Below are 11,790 nucleotides of genomic sequence, written 5' to 3'. Positions count from 1 at the left end.
GTGGTGTTCGGGGCAAGGAGGAGGTGAACCTTCCTTTGTACGCAAGCGTGATTGTAATTCATCAATTTGAACAAGCTTATTTAAATTAATCTACAAGCTCTGGAGGAGCTGGGTAGTTAATTGGTTTGCAATTCTTTCCTTTCTATTTACTTATTGTTACGTTTGTGATCTGTACATTGTTTATCTCTTCCACTTGGTGGTCTTCGATCCTTACAATTGGTATCAGAGCAATCAAAATGGATAATACTTTTGATGTTTACAAAACAAATGGATAATATCTCTTATCACTTCTAGTCTTCGATACAGTTACGCAGCAATCAAAATGGATGCTTTGTGAAAGGGGGAGTTTATTCTGAGATTATATGTTTGTTTTCTTAAATTTTTCTGAGGCAATAGGTGAGGGGGAGCTTATACTCATATGCACAATCTTTTTCTTTCCTTTATCCATTGTTTTGTCATCATAAAAAAGGGGGAGAATATTGATCCTGGTTCCTAACTTTTGATGTTTACAAAACAAACGGATAATACTAATATCTTTTTCAGAGATAACTTCAGTAATGCAGCGATCAGACTCAAAGATCAAATGCAATTGAAAGGGACAAAGGCTGCTGAAAGCTGTTGGACGCTTGGATCGGACGTCCGATAATCATTGCGTAACTTCGGACGCATGAAGAACTCCACCACCGGACGTCCGAAAGAAATAAGACATTTCTCAAATCACTTTGTTTGCTGTCGGACGCACAAAGAACCTGCACCGGACGTCTGAAAGAATTGAAGAAAATCTCTTAAACTCAATGCCTGCTGTCGGACGCAAAAAATAGGACAATCGGACGTCCGATACTCCAACGGCTAGTTGACTCTTTATCTACTTTCTATCCGTTGGAAACATTAATGAGGCACTTTCTTGGTCCTAAATAAATAGTGGTTGGTCAGATACTTTAAACAACTTTTGCACACTAAAGATACAAAAGATCTAGAGTGATTTTAGTGCGAAAATACTTTTCAAAGAAGATTTGTAGTCTTAGTGGTGTGAGATTCAGTGTAAACTTTTCATTTATGAGTGAATACTTCATGAGTGTAGCTCTGTGAGGGTTGTCCTGAGGGATAGTAAAATTTCTTGGTTAGACCGAGTGGTGTTCGGGGCAAGAAGGAGGTGAACCTTCCTTTGTACGCAAGAGTGATTGTAATTCATCAACTTGAAGAAGCTTATTTGAATTAATCTACAAGCTCAGCAGGAGTTGGGTAGTTAATTGGTTTGCAATTCTTTCCTTTCTATTTACTTATTGTTACGTTTGTGATCTGTACATTGTTTATCTCTTCCACTTGGTGGTCTTCGATCCTTACAATTGGTATCAGAGCAATCAAAATGGATAATACTTTTGATGTTTACAAAACAAATGGATAATACTAATATTTTTTCTAGAAATACCTTCAGTTATGCTGCAATCAAAATGGATGCTTTGTGAAAGGGGGAGTTTATTCTGAGATTATATGTTTGTTTCTTAAATTTTTCTGAGGCAATAGGTGAGGGAGAGCTTATACTCATATGCACAATCTTTTTCTTTCCTTTATCCATTGTTTTGTCATCATCAAAAAGGGGGAGAATATTGATCCTGCTTCCTAACTTTTGATGTTTACAAAACAAATTGATAATACTAATATCTTTTCTAGAGATACCTTCAGTAATGTAGCAATCAGACTCAAAGATCAAATGCAATTGAAAGGGACAAAGGCTGCTGAAAGCTGTCGGACGCTTGGATCGGACGTCCGATAATCATTACGTAATTTCGGACGCATGAAGAACTCCACCACCGGACGTCCGAAGGAAATAAAACATTTCTCAAATCTTTTTGTTTGCTGTCGGACGCACAAAGAGCTTGCACCGGACGTCCGAAAGAATTGAAGAAAATCTCTTAAACTCAATGCCTGCTGTCGGACGCAAAAAACAGGACTATCGGACGTCCGACACTCCAACGGCTAGTTGACTCTTCATCTACTTTCTATCCGTTGGAAACATTAATGAGGCACTTTCTTGGTCCTATGTAAATAGTGGTTGGTCAGATATTTTAAACAACTTTTGGCACACTGAAGATACAAAAGATCTAGAGTGAATTTATAGAGAAAATACTATTCAAAGAAGATTTGTAGTCTTAGTGGTGTGAGGTTCATTATAAACTTTTTATTTGTGAGTGAATACTTCATGAGTGTAGCTCTGTGAGGGTTGTCTTGAGGGATAGTAAAATTTCTTGGTTAGACCGAGTGGTGTTTGGGGCAAGAAGGAGGTGAACCTTCCTTTGTACGCAAGAGTGATTGTAATTCATCAACTTGAAGAAGTTTATTTGAATTAATCTACAAGCTCAGGAGGAGCTGGGTTGTTAATTGGTTTGCAATTCTTTCCTTTCTATTTACTTATTGTTACGTTTGTGATCTGTACATTGTTTATCTCTTCCACTTGGTGGTCTTCGATCCATACAATTGGTATCAGAGCAATTAAAATGGATAATACTTTAGATGTTTACAAAACAAATGGATAATACTAATATCTTTTATAGAAATACCTTCAGTTATGCAGCATTCAAAATGGATGCTTTGTGAAAGTTGGAGTTTATTCTGAGATTATATGTTTGTTTCTTAAATTTTTCTGAGGCAATAGGTGAGGGGGAGCTTATACTCATATGCACAATCTTTTTTTTCCTTTATCCATTGTTTTGTCATCATCAAAAAGGGGGAGAATATTGATCCTGGTTCCTAACTTTTGATGTTTACAAAACAAATGGATAATACTAATATCTTTTCTAGAGATACATTCAGTAATGCAGCAATCAGACTCAAAGATCAAATGCAATTGAAAGGGACAAAGGCTACTGAAAGCTGTCAGACGCTTAGATCGGACGTCCGATAATCATTGCGTAACTTCGGACGCATGAAGAACTCCACCACCGGACGACCGAAGGAAATAAGACATTTCTCAAATCTCTTTGTTTGCTGTCAGATGCACAAAAAGTTTGCACCGGACGTCCGAAAGAATTGAAGAAAATCTCTTATACCTACTGCCTGCTGTCGGACGCAAAAAACAGGATTGTCGGACGCAAAAAACAAGACTATCGGACGTCCGACACTCCAACGGCTAGTTGACTCTTCATCTACTTTCTATCCTTTGGAAACATTAATGAGGCACTTTCTTGGTCCTATATAAATAGTGGTTGGTCAGATACTTTAAACAACTTTTGCACACTGAATATACAAAAGATCTAGAGTGATTTTAGTGAGAAAATACTATTCAGAGAAGATTTGTAGTCTTAGTGGTGTGAGGTTCATTGTAAACTTTTCATTTGTGAGTGAATACTTCATGAGTGTAGCTCTGTGAGGGTTGTCTTGAGGGATTGTAAAATTTCTTGGTTAGACCGAGTGGTGTTCGGGGCAAGAAGGAGGTGAACCTTCCTTTGTACGCAAGAGTGATTGTAATTCATCAACTTGAAGAAGTTTATTTGAATTAATCTACAAGCTCAGGAGGAGCTAGGTTGTTAATTGGTTTGCAATTCTTTCCTTTCTATTTACTTATTGTTACGTTTGTGATCTGTACATTGTTTATCTCTTCCACTTGGTGGTCTTCGATCCATACAATTGGTATCAGAGCAATTAAAATGGATAACACTTTAGATGTTTACAAAACAAATGGATAATACTAATATCTTTTCTAGAAATACCTTCAGTTATGCAGCAATCAAAATGGATGCTTTGTGAAAGGGGGAGTTTATTATGAGATTATATGTTTGTTTCTTAAATTTTTCCGAGGCAATAGGTGAGGGGGAGCTTATACTCATATGCAAAATCTTTTTCTTTCCTTTATCCATTGTTTTGTCATCATCAAAAAGGGGGAGAATATTGATCCTGGTTCCTAACTTTTGATGTTTACAAAATAAATGGATAATACTAATATCTTTTCTAGAGATACCTTCAGTAATGCAGCGATCAGACTCAAAGATCAAATGCAATTGAAAGGGACAAAGGCTGCTGAAAGCTGTCGGATGCTTAGATCGGACGTCCGATAATCATTGCGTAACTTCGGACGCATGAAGAACTCCACCACCGGACGACCGAAGGAAATAAGACATTTCTCAAATCTCTTTGTCGGACGCACAAAAAGGTTGCATCGGACGTCCGAAAGAATTGAAGAAAATCTCTTAAACTTACTGCCTGCTGTCGGACGCAAAAAACAGGATTGTCAGACGCAAAAAACAGGACTATCGGACGTCCGACACTCCAACGGCTAGTTGACTCTTCATCTACTTTCTATCCGTTGGAAACATTAATGAGGCACTTTCTTGGTCCTATATAAATAGTGGTTGGTCAGATATTTTAAACAACCTTTGCACACTGAAGATACAAAAGATCTAGAGTGATTTTAGTGAGAAAATACTATTCAAAGAAGATTTTTTGTCTTAGTGGTGTGAGGTTCATTGTAAACTTTTCATTTGTGAGTGAATACTTCATGAGTGTAGCTCTGTGACGGTTGTCTTGAGGGGTAGTAAAATTTCTTGGTTAGACCGTGTGGTGTTCGGGGCAAGAAGGAGGTGAACCTTCCTTTGTACGCAAGAGTGATTGTAATTCATCAACTTGAAGAAGTTTATTTGAATTAATCTACAAGCTCAGGAGGAGCTGGGTTGTTAATTGGTTTGCAATTCTTTCCTTTCTATTTACTTATTGTTACGTTTGTGATCTGTACATTGTTTATCTCTTCCACTTGGTGGTCTTCGATCCATACAATTGGTATCAGAGCAATTAAAATGGATAATACTTTAGATGTTTACAAAACAAATGGATAATACTAATATCTTTTCTAGAAATACCTTCAGTTATGCAGCAATCAAAATGGATGCTTTGTGAAAGGGGGAGTTTATTCTGAGATTATATGTTTGTTTCTTAAATTTTTCTGAAGCAATAGGTGAGAGGGAGCTTATACTCATATGCACAATCTTTTTTTTCCTTTATCCATTGTTTTGTCATCATCAAAAAATGGGAGAATATTGATCCTGGTTCCTAACTTTTGATGTTTACAAAACAAATGAATAATACTAATATCTTTTCTAGAGATACCTTCAGTAATGCAGCAATCAAACTCAAAGATCAAATGCAATTGAAAGGGACAAAGGCTGCTGAAAGCTGTCGGACGCTTAGATCGGACGTCCGATAATCATTCCGTAACTTCGGACGCATGAAGAACTCCACCACCGGACGACCGAAGGAAATAAGACATTTCTCAAATCTCTTTGTTTGCTGTCGGACGCACAATGAGCTTGCACCGGACGTCCGAAAGAATTGAATAAAATCTCTTAAACTCACTGCCTGCTGTCGAACGCAAAAAAGAGGACTATCGGACGTCCGACACTCCAACGGCTAGTTGACACTTCATCTACTTTTTATCCGTTGGAAACATTAATGAGGCACTTTCTTGGTCCTATATAAATAGTGGTTGGTCAGATAGTTTAAACAACTTTTGCACGCTGAAGATACAAAAGATCTAGAGTGATTTTAGTGAGAAAATACTCTTCAAAGAAGATTTGTAGTCTTAGTGGTGTGAGGTTCATTGTAATCTTTTCATTTGTGAGTGAATACTTCATGAGTGTAGCTCTGTGAGGGTTGTCTTGAGGGATAGTAAAATTTCCTGGCTAGACCGAGTGGTGTTCGGGGCAAGGAGGAGGTGAACCTTCCTTTGTACGCAAGCGTGATTGTAATTCATCAATTTGAAGAAGTTTATTTGAATTAATCTACAAGCTCAGGAGGAGCTGGGTAGTTAATTGGTTTGCAATTCTTTCCTTTCTATTTACTTATTGTTACGTTTGTGATCTGTTCATTGTTTATCTCTTCCACTTGGTGGTCTTCGATCCTTACAATTGGTATCAGAGCAATCAAAATGGATAATACTTTTGATGTTTACAAAACAAATGGATAATACTAATATCTTTTCTAGAAATACCTTCAGTTATGCAGCAATCAAAATGGATGCTTTGTGAAAGGGGGAGTTTATTCTGAGATTATATGTTTGTTTCTTAAATTTTTCTGAGGCAATAGGTGAGGGGGAGCTTATACTCATATGCAAAAACTTTTTCTTTCCTTTATCCATTGTTTTGTCATCATCAAAAAGGGGGAGAATATTGATCCTGGTTCCTAACTTTTGATGTTTACAAAACAAATGGATAATACTAATATCTTTTCTAGAGATACCTTCAGTAATGCAGCAATCAGACTCAAAGATCAAATGCAATTGAAAGGGACAAAGGCTGCTGAAAGCTGTCGGATGCTTAGATCGGACGTCCGATAATCATTGCGTAACTTCGGACGCATGAAGAACTCCACCACCGGACGACCGAAGGAAATAAGACATTTCTCAAATCTCTTTGTTTGCTGTCGGACGCACAAAAAGCTTGCACCGGACGTCCGAAAGAATTGAAGAAAATCTCTTAAACTTACTGCCTGCTGTCGGACGCAAAAAACAGGATTGTTGGACGCAAAAAACAGGACTATCGGACGTCCGACACTCCAACGGCTAGTTGACTCTTCATCTACTTTCTATCCGTTGGAAACATTAATGAGGCACTTTCTTGGTCCTATATAAATAGTGGTTGGTCAGATATTTTAAACAACCTTTGCACACTGAAGATACAAAAGATCTAGAGTGATTTTAGTGAGAAAATACTATTCAAAGAAGATTTTTTGTCTTAGTGGTGTGAGGTTCATTGTAAACTTTTCATTTGTGAGTGAATACTTCATGAGTGTAGCTCTGTGATGGTTGTCTTGAGGGGTAGTAAAATTTCTTGGTTAGACCGAGTGGTGTTCGGGGCAAGAAGGAGGTGAACCTTCCTTTGTACGCAAGAGTGATTGTAATTCATCAACTTGAAGAAGTTTATTTGAATTAATCTACAAGCTCAAGAGGAGCTGGGTTGTTAATTGGTTTGCAATTCTTTCCTTTCTATTTACTTATTGTTACGTTTGTGATCTGTACATTGTTTATCTCTTCCACTTGGTGGTCTTCGATCCATACAATTGGTATCAGAGCAATTAAAATGGATAATACTTTAGATGTTTACAAAATAAATGGATAATACTAATATCTTTTCAAGAAATACCTTCAGTTATGCAGCAATCAAAATGGATGCTTTGTGAAAGGGGGAGTTTATTATGAGATTATATGTTTGTTTATTAAATTTTTCTGAAGCAATAGGTGAGGGGGAGCTTATACTCATACGCACAATCTTTTTTTTCCTTTATCCATTGTTTTGTCATCATCAAAAAAGGGGAGAATATTGATCCTGGTTCCTAACTTTTGATGTTTACAAAACAAATGGATAATACTAATATCTTTTCTAGAGATACCTTCAGTAATGCAGCAATCAGACTCAAAGATCAAATGCAATTGAAAGGGTCAAAGGCTGCTGAAAGCTGTCGGACGCTTAGATCGGACGTCCGATAATCATTGCGTAACTTCGGACGCATGAAGAACTCCACCACCGGACGACCGAAGGAAATAAGACATTTCTCAAATCTCTTTGTTTGCTGTCGGACGCAAAATGAGCTTGCACCGGACGTCCGAAAGAATTGATAAAATCTCTTAAACTCACTGCCTGCTGTAGGACGCAAAAAAGAGGACTATCGGACGTCCGACACTCCAATGGCTAGTTGACACTTCATCTACTTTTTATCCGTTGGAAACATTAATGAGGCACTTTCTTGGTCCTATATAAATAGTGGTTGGTCAGATACTTTAAACAACTTTTGCACGCTGAAAATACAAAAGATCTAGAGTGATTTTACTGAGAAAATACTCTTCAAAGAAGATTTGTAGTCTTAGTGGTGTGAGGTTTATTGTAATCTTTTCATTTGTGAGTGAATACTTCATGAGTGTAGCTCTGTGAGGGTTGTCTTGAGGGATAGTAAAATTTCCTGGCTAGACCGAGTGGTGTTCGGGGCAAGGAGGAGGTGAACCTTCCTTTGTACGCAAGCGTGATTGTAATTCATCAATTTGAAGAAGTTTATTTGAATTAATCTACAAGCTCAGGAGGAGTTGGGTAGTTAATTGGTTTGCAATTCTTTCCTTTCTATTTACTTATTGTTACGTTTGTGATCTGTACATTGTTTATCTCTTCCACTTGGTGGTCTTCGATCATTACAATTGGTATCAGAGCAATCAAAATGCATAATACTTTTGATGTTTACAAAACAAATGGATAATACTAATATCTTTTCTAGAAATACCTTCAATTATGCTGCAATCAAAATGGATGCTTTGTGAAAGGGGGAGTTTATTATCAGATTATATGTTTGTTTCTTAAATTTTTCCGAGGCAATAGGTGAGGGGGAGCTTATACTCATATGCACAATCTTTTTCTTTCATTTATCCATTGTTTTGTCATCATCAAAAAGGGGAAGAATATTGATCCTGCTTCCTAACTTTTGATGTTTACAAAATAAATTGATAATACTAATATCTTTTCTAGAGATACCTTCAGTAATGCAGCAATCAGACTCAAAGATCAAATGCAATTGTGTGAGAACCCAGAAAAAAAAAATTTATTTATTTATTATTTTATTCCTGTGCACCCGTTTTCTTTTAATTTCTTTATTATATTACTTTTATCAACATTTTATCAGTAAATATAGTTCTTAAATCATTTTTCTAGTATAAGGTAGATCGTGAGAATTTTGGAACGTCTTTTGGTCGTGGGACCCGCTAGTGCATTAAGTGAGAGAAATTTGACCAATTAGGTTAAATTTTTGCGTAAAGAAATTTTGTTACTAGGTATTAGGAGATAATTGGAGGTTGTCTAGATGGATTAGCCATGAGGGACAAGAAGATAGCTCTAGCAAAAATAATGCGCCAAGTGTCAAATTGTTGTTGGACTAAACTTGCCTAACTTTGCCTAACTTTCTTTAACTTGAATAAAAGACCAAAAATTGACCAAATCATCTTCATTTCAGCCTTGTCTTGGCCGAACCTCTCTAGCAAGCAAAGGAAAAAAATTCTTCAACCTTCCATCTTCTAATCTTGCTCAAATCTTGAAAACTAGCCGTTTGTTTCTTGAATTAGTCCATAAAAACATCTTGCTAAGGGTCTTTGAAGAACTTGGTGGTGTTGTTTTGGAAGAAAACCTCACAAGCTACAACCTTTCTTGAAGAACTAAGGTATCTTGCTTGGAACTCATCTTTTGTTATTAATTTTGGCCAATTGGTGCCTTATAGTAGCTATTTACGCGATTTTACGGAAGATTTGGTGGATTGGAGTGAAGTTTCCTAATTTTCTGATTTTTTCTGGAATTTTTCTGTTTTCCTATGATTGATATGATTGAGCTGGAATTGATGGTTCTAAATGGCATTATATAGCTCTCTTGTGCGTTAATTGTGGTTAATTGCGGAAAATTTCCGCTTGTGCGGAAAATTTCAGATTTAGGGTTTCAAATTGGGGGTTTTCTATGGTTGATAGTTGAGCTTCTAATTGGCTATAATTGAGGGGTATTATGACCCTAATGATGCATATTGAATGGCTTATATATTGTTTGGGTGCTTGTGGTTGTGTTGGATGGCTTTTATTGGTTGTCTTGTAGGTTGGAAAAGCTGAAATTTTAGGGGAAATGCTGTCCAAGTGTCTAGGGTATTGGATTCTTATGTGTTGGGTTGAGATTTGATAGAAGTGAATAATCTTAGGGTTTATTTCTACTTTTAACCCTAACTGTTATGTATTTTTCAATTCCAAGCTATCTTTGGGTCTTGCCTTAATAGTTCCTAGAAAAAGGTATTCGACTTGTGTTTGCGTTTTCATTGTACTTTCTTGATTGTTATAGGGCGTGCCGGTGATCCGAGGCTCACGTCGGGCGAAAACTTGTGAAATTTCTTTGTTGAACTTGGTGAGTGTACTACTCACATATTTGTTATTCCGTGGCTTTCTTGTACTTGAATTCTGTGATTTGGGCTAGTTGTGATGATTGTTTGAGCTAGGTGAGGCGAGGGTGTACTTTACCACTCTCGTACTCTCTGGCCTCCTTGACTGGTTATTATACTAAGCTTACTTGACTGTTTATGATATTACTTGAATATTTTTGGTATCGCTTGGATACCAATCTTTACTGTTCACTCTGAGCTCTACCTCATTGGAAGTCAATGGACTCGAGCCAATAAGGACTTGGTCGGGGACATTTGACAAGCCATGGGGACTGTATTTGGGAATCTTTGGGTATGAGACCCTTGATTCCGGTATACTCGAGTAATACCAATTCTGTACTGTTTGGTGTTCGGGCCCGGTAAGGGGAAAGTGAGGTGGACGGATAATTGGAGTAAAGAGGAGTCTACGGTCATGATTACCTGGTATACATTGACGGAGAGTCAATGAGATGAGATCAAGCATGGCAAAAGAGGAAAAGGGCTCTTGAGAGCCATCCGTATCCTTTTATTCCCTACACTTGGGGGTTGTTGATTTTCCTTACTTGTCGTGCATATTTGGACTGAATATTCTTGTGTTTATGTGATCCTGATATATTTTGGTGATGGTACCTCATTGGGCGAAAGCTCACTCCGTGAATTTTGTTTTCCTTACAGGGATTTACCTTTTGGACTTTTGAGTTTGAAGATGAGTTGAGTAGAGCTAGTTGAGAGATTTTGGATAGCTCCTCAATAGTTGGCAACTTGATTGTACTTGAATTTACATGTTTCCTTTTGGCTTGTAATCATACCAATGTGATTGGTAATAGTGTGTGTGTATTCATGTTCCATTTATTATACTTGGCTTGTATATATATTCCTTTCAGGGATTGTAAGCAGTTATTTGCATTTGATTGGGTCCTGGCTGATTGTGACGTGACAGTCACTATTCACTTTACGTTTTAACTGTTGTTTTTCATTTCTTGATTGTTGGTTGGGTTAAGCGCGTTAGTAGTATCCCGAACGACTTGTATTAATGTTTTACCGTTTTAGTAGTCCTGGCGAGAGCTGGGCAGGCAGTCCGCTAACCCCTTTGGTACGCCTTAGGAGAAGGTGGGGCTGTCACAGGTGGTATCGGAGCCTAGGTTAGAATTACCCTGGGCGAACCTAAAACCTGGTCCTTAGAACTTTTGGGATTGTGTTTAGACGCCATTAAGTGTGAATATATTGTCTAAGCTATAAACCTTTGTTATCTTTGTAGGTTATGGCCGGCACTAGTGGAGCGGGCGGAGACGAGCCACCTCAGAGACGCCCACGGGTTATCGACTTCCAGGAGAGGCCAGGAGGTCCGATCCGGCTGTGGTATACCGCTAGCCGGACCCGCCGCTGTAGGCGTTGCCAATTTTATTCTTACGCGGACCACGTGGTTGTGGCAGTGCTTGCTGAGCGACGGAGGCTTAGATGTGCCGCCGCCAGGGAGCGCACTGAGACCCTTAGACTTAGGGGCATCACGCGGATGCAGGCCGATAGGATTGGGGAGCTCCAGGGGGACGTGGCCATGGAGCAGGAGAGGACGAACGCTCTGAGAGAGCAGTTGCAGGTGGTTAACGACCGCCTCACTAGGGTAGTCCGGGAGGTGAGAGACCGGTCCGGCTCTATTATCGATGAGTGTGGGGCACTCATCCAGGGAGTGATTGGCGCCAATGCGCCAGGGGGAGTTCTAGGTGGCGGAGCTCCAGGTCAGGGAGGCGCCCCTGGCTCTAACTCTGGGGGGGAGTCGGTTGGCTCCGTCGAGGACTAGATTAGGGTTTTTGAGCCTTGTTTTGCTCCCGTGTGAGGGATACCTAGGAAAAACTTTTGGTTAGCTGTTTCGTACCTTTT

The sequence above is a fragment of the Coffea eugenioides genome, chromosome 7 (genome assembly GCF_003713205.1).
Source record: "Coffea eugenioides isolate CCC68of chromosome 7, Ceug_1.0, whole genome shotgun sequence".
In the NCBI taxonomy this organism is placed as follows: domain Eukaryota; kingdom Viridiplantae; phylum Streptophyta; class Magnoliopsida; order Gentianales; family Rubiaceae; genus Coffea; species Coffea eugenioides.
The sequence above is the reverse complement of the archived record's forward strand: the minus strand, read 5'-3'. Positions refer to the sequence as shown.